At 35.5% G+C, this 11,010-nt stretch overlaps 1 pseudogene; it reads right to left on the bottom strand.

Annotated features, from left to right (window-relative positions):
• Window positions 1–647: 647 nt before the first annotated feature.
• LOC143615681 (zinc finger BED domain-containing protein DAYSLEEPER-like) lies at window positions 648–9,785 on the bottom strand (annotated as a pseudogene).
• Between the last annotated feature and the right edge of the window lie 1,225 nt (window positions 9,786–11,010).

Raw genomic sequence — 11,010 nt, 5'->3', positions numbered from 1 at the left:
GCCGGTCCCGGCCCGTCCGTTGCAAGTTGTTTTTTCCGGTGGACGCGTCTTCTTGCTCCCGTAGCATCACCGTGTGATTCTTGTGTCTCTGGAACAACAAAGTTAGGAGACGGTTGTATGTTGGATGGTTGAAAGCCGGATGTTTCTTGCGGCCCCGAATAAAACATCGATTGGTCTGGTGACGACCATAAATCGTCGTAACTATAATCTGAATCTAGGTTCGGGTACCAATTTCCAGACATTTTTGGGTATTATATAGGAGTTTGGGATATTATATATGAGTTTGGAGATTGAAGTTGTGTTTTGATATGGTTGAAATGGGTTGATTTTGGGGTATTATATAGAGTTTTTAATGTTTTTTTTTTTAAATCGGAGCTCAACGGCTCTTTTGGGCGGGGCCCACCAGCTTTTCCTCTCTCTTCTCCCGCGACCACACTCACGCCTGCCTGGGGGCTCGCGCTCGCGCCCCGTTCGCGCCCCGGTGGTGTGGGGTTAGCGCCTGGGGGCGCGAGCGGAGGGGCTCACGCGCCCAGGTTAGCGCCCCACACCCCTCAGCCTAATAGACGTACTTATTACTATTGATATTGATTTGCTATATCCCCTTTTTTCAATTATTATTGTCATGTTAAGACTCAAGAATCAAGATACACGCTCTTTTTAGTTATAGACCATATCCACTCATAAATATGACACAATAATAATCATATAATACTCAGAACATAACTGACAAAATAAAAAAAATGGTAGAAATTATTAAGAAAAAAATACTAAAACCATATAATTTTTTCAAAAGTTTAACAATAACCAAAAGGAATTAAAATCTTACAACTATTACTCAACAATTAAATGTACCAGCTTGTGAACTTCCTTGTTGCATCCAATCTTTTGCACAAACAAGTGCTTCAACAATAGCCGGTTTTAACGAACACCGATATCGATCCATCTTCTTACTCGTCACATCAAAGACCGAATCTTGAAAACTTGTCGAAACAGGAATCGACAATACGTCACACGCTAGTTTTGATAAAGTCGGATACATTCTTCGGTTTAACTTCCACCACCCCAAAACATCAAACTCTTGCATCCGAGGCAACACGGACTCTTCTAAATACTGATCAAGTTCGGGTTTCATATTTGCATATCCGGATATGAAAACATCAAAATCAGAAAATATCTCATTTTCTTGAGCCCCGGGTTTCAAACCCTCGGTTTCATTATCAACAAACGTCGGTGGAGGAAGCGTTTGCACGACGTAATGAAGAAACAACTCATGAACACCGTCATTCACCGCTTTAATCCACTGGCCCGCATCCTGACCATAAAGTCTGTCAAAACTAAACTCCACAAGCTTCATTTTAAACCGCGGGTCCATAACAACCGCGATTGACAACACCAAAAAACAGTCTTTCCAGTATATATCAAATCTTTCGTGCATTGACCGAGTCAACTCTCTAACAAAAGGATCTTTATCAACCAATGCGTGTTTAAGCTCGAGTTGTATCTTCCACGCTTCATGAAAGAACACGTTCGCAGTCGGATACGTGGGGCCCGTTAGAACATCAGCAGCATCAAGTAAGAGTTTCAAGGATTTACAAATAACGTCGACTTGCTTCCATTCGGCCATCGTGAGGGATTTTGGTAATTTTGGTCCAAAGTATCCAAACAAGAAAACATCTCTTTTAAGTCACTTGCAGCCACCAACATATGATATGTTGTGTTCCATTGACTCTGGTCATCAAGCACAAGACTTTTCACACTCGGTACCTGAAGTTGAACATTGAGTTCGTTAAACCGTTCTTCGCAAGACTTAACCGTCACCACATACTTCACACTAACACGAACTTTTTTCACCGTTTCCGATAATACCCCTAACGCATCTTGCGCAAGACGACACAAAACCCCGTGCATAACAACTCCCTATCAAGAACTTCCCATTCAAACTTAACGAGTCATCAAAATTCAACGAGTTTTTAACCGAAAGTAAACTCGTTAAACTTTTTCTCACATCTTTATTCGCAAACGATTCATCAACAGTTACTGCAAGCAACTTGTTCTCCAAGTTCCAATCACTAACACAAGAACAAACAGCATGATCAAAACCAGACACCGAATCAGGAAACGGTAACAACACAACCGAAAGAATCTTCCTATGCATTTTCCAATTGTTGTCTACAAACTGGCCCGTTATGAAAGCATACCCTAAACTCTGATCAGTGGCCCGATACTCTAAAGAGAGGTTAACCCGACCCGTGCAGCTCCTAACCATATCGAGAAGACCCTGCCTTTCTCGTTGGTATAACGTCAAGCACTCGTGCTCAACCGCTTCCAGGGGCAAAATGGTAATTTCAGGTTGAAGTGATTTTAAACAGTTGAAAAAGCCAGGACTTTGTATTATATCAAGTGGATATTCATGCATAATAACCATCTTTGCAATATCCTGCTTGAATTCATCTTCATTAAAGGATGAACCTTTCGGTCTTGAAGCTCTTTTACGACGTTTTCTTGGTATGATTTGATCACTTTTCTCGTTCATTCGGATAACGGGGCAAATTTTCTCTGTAATATGTCTTTTTAGGTGAACCATTTCTGACCTGTTATCCAACTCATCGATTTTACTACTTACAGACACTGTACCCTCATCAAACAAAAAAATGCAGAAAAAAAATCTAAAAAGATATCACCTCATAATTGTTGTACCTCACAATCAAATTAGAGCTGTAGCAATAAGCCTCACCTTCTAGTTTTGTATATGCCACAATGCAAAGTAACTGACACACAAAGGAAAGGATTATAAAAACCCCATGATTTCAATGTTCATATACCAGACCCTACTTATAGCTTTGCTGTCGGTGGGATTTTACTGGGCATGATTGATTGATTGATTGATTTCAATGTTCATATAAGGAAAAATAGAAGAAAAATGGTAATTTCAGGCTAAGTAATGAGCCGAAAGTCAAAACACGTCGGTTCTAGTCGCGTAACAGATGGTGTAATTCTATCATCATCATACTAACAAAGCCAAGAACACACACAAATTACTTAAATCATAATTAACTATCTGCACATAACAAACGGACAACATTTCATACGATGTTAAAAGCCTTAATTCATCTCTTAAATAGATTTGAAATCCAGCAATTGATCTTAGTTAAAAGACTCATATTAGATAGTTAAACGAAAACATCATATCCAAATTTATTTTATATGATCATATCCAAATTAAAATCAAAGGGTTAAGTCAATTGAACCTGGCAAAATCACAAGATATGGAAATTACAAACATGTTAATTAACTAACAAAATGTAAAAGGAGAACCTAAGCTCTCGACGGCGCGTGTATCCGTGAAGCCACTAACCGAGCCTGATATCTCAAAATACAAACAAGGCGGAAGTGTATTCGAAAGGGATGGTGAATGAGCGGAGCCTAGTTCTGGTTTTCGCACCCACATATGAACCCAAACACATAACCGGAATGAGTAACAAGAGCCAAATGCCTTTGAAGGGAAACATTATCCATATCATATAACTGCGTGAGAGGATCCTTGGACGAGATCTCAACTTCATAAAGTCGGATCGGAACTCTAGTAAACGACCAAGTATCTTGCGGAGACTATCATCATCTACGTTCGGCGCCATCGACTCGACTGTTTTAAATTTTGAATCGTCGTTTATTTATTATAACCTTTTATAAACCAAACATAATAATGTCTATTTATTTATCTTTATCTACACATATATATTTACTTATATATATTATAATAATATTTTTAAGGTGGGCGGTCGTCCCCCATTCCCAAAGCCTAGGTCCGCCTCTTATTCCCGGTCTATTTGAAACTACTGGACTAAAATCGTATATTGGACTAACCACAGGAACAAAAACCGCAGTTTACTCTTTAATTAATCATGATTAACAAGTAACCATTTCTTGTATTAAAACACTTATAAGAGTTGTTTATTGCATTTGAATGATATTATATTTAATGTGACACAATTGACCAATGTATTTGTTGATAATACTTAAAATGTATATATAAATATATGTTAGTGTATAGGTGAACATATCACTTTCGTAAAAGCTATAATCAATAGTTCGATAATCTCAAATAACAATTTGTCTTAAAATATAAACAAAATCGATTTCCCTTGAAATCATCAAACGTTCGTTGTGGAGTCTAAATGAACACACCGTTGGTTTTTATTTTAATATTCCAAAGATTCTAAAAGAGATCCACCTTTCTATAAATGTTAAAAGCTGGCATGTCAAGAGGCCAACGTGTGTGATATATATTTATATTTATATCATATATTATATATTGAAATCAATCAAGTAATAAAATGTTTATATATTATAAATATAAAAAAACTTACAATAATAAATGTCTATGTTATCTATACTTACTGTATATAAAGCATGAGTGAAAAATCTTTTAATTTTTAAGATGTTCCAAACTTGTTGCTTTTAGTACATACTATAATGCATAAGATTAGAGCATTCACATTCCGTTCTCCATCCCCATCTCTATAATTACACTACAAAACACTACATTTCTCTTTCCTATTTAATTAAATAATACTTTTATCATTACAGTTTTCTCTCTCCCCTACTCACAACCAATCCAACAAATATTAAAAAATAAATAGGGGCAAACAATGTTCCCTAAATGTTTCCCCAAATTTACAAAAAATCACCACATTTCTCTCTCCACCCTATAATTTACACTCACAATCATTCAAAACTCATCCCTATAATTTACCAATCCCCTCATATAATTATGGGGGATGGGATGGGAATGCTCTTAGGACATTTTATGGGCAATTTAGCCTTTTGATAATTTTGTCTTTTAGCAAAATCAAAATCATGTTACGGTTTATTTTTAATTTATTCAAAAATAATTACAAGTTTGGTCCTTTAACTTTAATAAAATTTTGTTAATTTATATAGTAGTTACATATATACCCCTTATTTTAAACTAACTATCCCAACGAAGTTTAAACGTTATAACTTTTTCACACGTTAAAATTTTTTTAAAATCATTATACCATAAAAACGAGTATTTTATTCTCTTTAATTTGAGTATGGTATTTCTATACTTTTCCATTTTAAAAACTTAGCGTGCTACGTGATTACCACTAAAAACCGGCAAATGAATCGGGTAGGTTCGGCCGTTCGGGTCATTGGTCTAAAAGGTTAACGTTGGAATTAGTCGATAGAAAAAGGTTAATTTGGTTTGGGTCAGGATGGGTTTGGATTGAAAGGGGTCAAGTCATAATGAATTTCGGTTAGAACATAGTCAAACGGAATGGTTTGCGGGTCAAGACAAGTTCAATGTAGCGTTACGTGCGCACCAACACCTGACTAAGCGTGCACATTCGTTGCGTGACGTGATTACTAACACCCAGTAATATTCCAATGCCGCAATGCGAGCATACTATCGTCGGGTTACGCGCGTACGATTGCGAAGTCACGCACATACAGAAACAGCAACTCTGGTTACGCATTCGATGCCATGTTTGCGTGCATACCTCGCCGCATCGCGCGGGCACGCAGCTAGTTATATATTATATTACTCTTTAGTATAAAAGAGACATGTAAAGGTCACTAGGATAATTTCTTGGGTAATGCAAATACCAAAATTTCGGGTCCGGATCAGGTATGATTATGCAAGAATGGCTTAGGAATTGCACGAATTGGTTCAAATACTGGCAACAAGAGACTAGCCTAGGACTCGAACCAAGTCTTAACAATAGGGCGTGTTTTAAATATATTCTTTACCATTAACCGGGCCTGGATGATCAATTTTGATAGGCAAGGTAAGACCTGTTTAATTACCCCTATAGAAATGACGACTCAAGCACAATAATGAACCAAATACAATTCAACCAGTGGATGAAATCCCGCCAAAAACTATCTGATTGTCACATGATTGAAGTGGATCTATGACCTAATCAGTGTGATAGGTTTTGGACCAATCAGAAACACGGTGTCATCCTTAAGGACGCTTACTCTCAACATAATATGGCCCACTCGATGATAGTGACGCTTACCAACATTAACTACAAAGAGAAGGTTTTCGGTCAAGGTAAATGCATCTTCACTCTCAACACCTTACTTTTACTTATTCTCATGTCGAAGGTTGGTACGGGAAGAATATCCTTCTTGTAGCGAGACTAACGGTGATCGGTTATGTAGATACGAAGTGTTTCACCGGATACAATAATCCTCTTCTCCAGTAGCATTTTGGCCAAATAGTTCGTTTTTCATAGCTAGTTTGGTTTAGGGGTTTTTTTAAGTATATGTGTCTTTTACACTTGTTCGTTGCACACTTATGTTTATTTTAAGGTATTATGTTTGAAAACAAAACATAGTAGTATTTAAGAGTTAATGACATGTGACAATTAGTCAGTTATCATGTTTTAATAATTGAGGTGATTACTACTTACATCTATAGAACAATAATTTATGCACATCATTTACCTTAAAACTCTTAATTTTATCGTATATCTTTGTAAGAGTCTAAGAAAGATAATCGGTTATATAATGTTGACTAACACCAAATTATTTGGTTTGTCTTTGGTTTTAGTAATAACAAACTAACATAGACATGTGCACACGTTGATGACTCGTCCTTTTTTATAAACCTATAAACCTAGTCCGACTGATACAAAATTCACACATTTTAAACGATAATACCGTATAATTTTTTTAATGCGTCCATTTAAATGATTTATTAAACACACTTAACAAAATGTAAAAATAGCCACTTGGATTGTATTCGAGTGGTAAGAAGCAAAGCTTCTTTAGTGGACACTTAGGTTTAAGTGTGATATAGGTATAATAAATAGGGTGTGTTTAGCTATTCAAAAAATGTAAAAATATATCATGATTATAAAATCTTACTTATGATAACAAATCTTTTATATAAATGTATAATTAACTAATAGTAGATTTATGGTTAAAATTGGTGCTTATAATAAAACATTATGACTATCTATGAACGTAGAGCATCCATAACGCTTTGTTTGCAGATGCTCGTTCGAGTGAGGTGCCAAGGATGGACGAGGAGTTGGCAAACGGCAGCGTTGTGAGGGTCGTTTGTTGATGAAGTTTGTGTGGGGGGGGGGGGGGGGAAACGAAAAGACATGCAGGGAAGTGGGGCCCACCGTCTCTCTCTCTCACACACATATATACATACATACATACACACACATATTATATATTCAATTTTAATATTTTTTATGAGATTTATGGATGTCTGGTGTTGTGGAAGAAAGTAAGGACTTTCAGAAAATAAAAAATATGATGTTATACTAATAAATATTTAATGGGAAATCCTTCTCCTGTTCCATGAATCCAATTTGCATTTCATCCGGGAAAAGCCATCTTTTTCTCAACAATGCCTTTGTCATTTGATCCAATAGTGTTCCGTTAGATAGGAACAGATTTGATAAATACTGATAACTCTCGGATAGAGTATTAGAACGGAAAGATCCATTAGATAATGAACGATTGGTTCTAAGCCATCTCTGGCGATTAATCAACAATTCGAAGTGCATTTCTTGCGTCTTCTTGATAAACCAGGCTTTCCAATTTATCATTTCGATTTATTTTCCTATTTAATAACCCATAATCAGATCTTGGTAACTAACTATTTGCAACTAGACAATTTAAAAAATATTTTTCAAATACTTCAATATTATTTACCGGATGAAAATGGTCAAATTTATAATCCCTATTCATGTAGTAACATCATTTTAAATCCATTCAATTTGAATTGGTATTTTCTCCATTACAATTATTGTGAAGAGACATATACAATCGTTAATCTTGGGCAGTTTCTTTGTCAAAATGTATGTATAGCAAAAAAAGGACCGCATTTAAAATCAGGTCAAGTTCTAATTATTCAAGTTGACTCTGTGGTAATACGATCAGCTAAGCCTTATTTGGCCACTCCAGGAGCAACTGTTCATGGACATTATGGGGAAATCCTTTATGAAGGAGATACATTAGTCACATTTATATATGAAAAATCAAGATCTGGTGATATAACGCAAGGTCTTCCAAAAGTGGAACAGGTTTTAGAAGTGCGTTCGATTGATTCAATATCGATGAATCTCGAAAAGAGGATTGAGGGTTGGAATAAATGTATAACAAGAATTCTTGGAATTCCTTGGGCATTCTTTATTGGTGCTGAGCTAACTATAGTGCAAAGTCGTATCTCTTTGGTTAATAAGGTCCAAAAGGTTTATCGATCCCAGGGGGTGCAGATACATAATAGGCATATAGAATTGTACGTCAAATAACATCAAAAGTGTTGGTTTCAGAAGATGAAATGTCTAATGTTTTTTCGCCTGGAGAACTAATTGGATTGTTGCGAGCGGAACGAATGGGGCGCGCTTTGGAAGAAGTGATCTGTTACCAAGCCGTCTTATTGGGAATAACAAGAGCATCTATGAATACTCAAAGTTTCATATCCGAAGCGAGTTTTCAAGAAACCGCACGGGTTTTAGCAAAAGCAGCTCTACTGGGGCGTATCGATTGGTTGAAAGGCCTGAAAGAAAACGTTGTTCTGGGGGGGGATGATACCTGTTGGTAGCGGCTTCAAAACACCTTCAAGCGAACCTAACAACATTCCTAACAACATTGCTTTTGAACTCAAAAAAAAGAATCTAGTAGAGGGGGGAAATGAAAGATATTTTGTTTCTACCATAGAAAATTATTTGATTCTTGCCTTTCTTCAAAGAATTTCCGAAAATACCCCTAACGCATCTTGCGCAAGACGACACCAAACCCGTGCATAACAACTCCCTATCAAAAACTTCCCATTCAAACTTAACGAGTCATCAAAATTTAACGAGTTTTTAACCGAAAGTCGACTCGTTAAACTTTTTCTCACATCTTTATTCGCAAACGATTCATCAACCGTTACTGCAAGCAATTTATTCTCCAAGTTCCAATCATTAACACAAGAACAAACAGCATGATCAAAACCCGACACCGAATCAGGAAACGGTAACAAAACAACCGAAAGAATCTTTCTATGCATTTTCCAATCATTGTCTACAAACCGGCCCGTTATGAAAACATACCCGACACCTTGATCAGTGGCCCGGTACTCAAGAGAGAGGCTAACCCGACCCGTGCAGCTCCTAACCATATCGAAAAGTGCCTGCCTTTCTCGTTGGTATAACGTCAAACACTCGTGCTCAACCGCTTCCAGGGGTAAAATGGTAATTTCAAGTTGAAGTGATTTTAAACAGTTGAAAAAGGCAGGACATTGTATTATATCAAGTGGATATTCATGCATAATAACCATCTTTGCAATATCCTGCTTGAACTCATCTTGATTAAAGTTTGAACCTTTCGGTCTTGAAGCTCTTTTACGACGTTTTCTTGGGAGACCATCATCACCACCATCATTATTATTATTATTATTATTATTATTATTATTATTATTATTATTATTATCTTGAGATATTAATGGTATAACTTGATGATCACTTTGCATTCGGATAACGGGATATATTTTTTTATCAATATGTCGAATCATGTGACTCGTGCCGGATGATTTTTTACCTGAAGTATGTGCAAATGTATCCTTGCAGTAGATACAACGGGCTCGGGTACATTCATCATCAACTTTTACAATAGTAAAATGTTCCCAAACTATAGATTTTGCTTTTCTAGTCTTCTTATTATTCTTCACTGAATCCACATTAACAAGTTCATTGTTGGTTGCAGGGCTAGCCATTATAATATGAATGTCTGCAATATATATAAATATATAAATACAACATTGCACTATGCATAAATATGATCATGACAATATCAACATTGCACTATAACAGTTTCAAGATAATTTTGCTAGCAACAAGTTTTTTTTTTTTTTTTCATAAAACCAATAATAATGACAACAACAACAACAATATGCACAAATAAAAAATATGATCATAATTCATAAGTATGTTTGTGAGATAAATATTTAATAAAGAAGATGGGCTTACAGTTAGTTTATGGGGGCTGCCGCTGAACCCTAGCAGAAGAAGTCCAATAATAATATAGTAAAAGGCTTTGTGTTTATGGGTCCATTTATATTAATATTACTTGACATATAGATCTTAGCCCACCGCCTCTTTGTTATTATTTTATTTAATCTCAGCCGTTCATCAATGGATGTGTGATATTAAGATTTAGGGTGGAAAACTTTTGATACTTTCCTAAATTATATATACTATATATTAATATGACTAGACGGTGTGCCCACGCGATGAAGCGGAGAATACAGACATTGGTAATTACATTATAGATTTATGGGTGTTCGTCGTTTCGTTTGTAACTGTGAAACCATTTATTGGTATATTTAGATTTATAGTTCTTATTTTAAACTTATTTTAATATCAAAGTACAAACGAAACAGAACCTAACCATTGTTAATGGAATTTGTTGGGTAATTCTCAACGGTTTAGTTTCAGTTTCTGGCGACCAAAAGGCGTTAATAATGACTTGGCTCATGGTTTAAATTAAGACCATAAACCGGACGACAAACGGCTATATGTAAAAAAAAATTTAACTGAAAATAATCTATGACAATATCATACTCAAATTAAAGAGAATTAAATGCTCGTTTTTATGGTGCAATTTTTAAAAAATAATATTAATGTATGAAAAAAGTTATAACCGTTTAAAAATCATTGGGGTATTTGGGTTAAAAATGAAATTATGAAGAATAAATAGTTAAAAGATAAATGACCCAAGTTATAACTATTTATTGAATTTGCAAAATATGATTAAAGTTAAAGGGGCATTCTTGTAACTATTTTGAAGAATAATGAAACACACGTGAGATTTAATGTTAGAATGACCAATTTACCCTCATTTTAGGTTGTATCATATGCTTGAAAGTTTGTAAATCCCTTAAAATTAAACGTCTTAATTTGCCCATGTTTGGCTCATTATATATAGTATAGATTATAGTGTTTTTTTTCTTATCTGGTTTACTTATTATTTTTTTAA

The sequence above is a fragment of the Bidens hawaiensis genome, unplaced genomic scaffold, assembly GCF_021521415.1.
Source record: "Bidens hawaiensis isolate Kalapana, Puna unplaced genomic scaffold, B.hawaiensis_p1.1 tig00043820_1, whole genome shotgun sequence".
In the NCBI taxonomy this organism is placed as follows: Eukaryota; Viridiplantae; Streptophyta; class Magnoliopsida; order Asterales; family Asteraceae; genus Bidens; species Bidens hawaiensis.
This window is presented reverse-complemented; position numbering and strand designations above follow the sequence as displayed.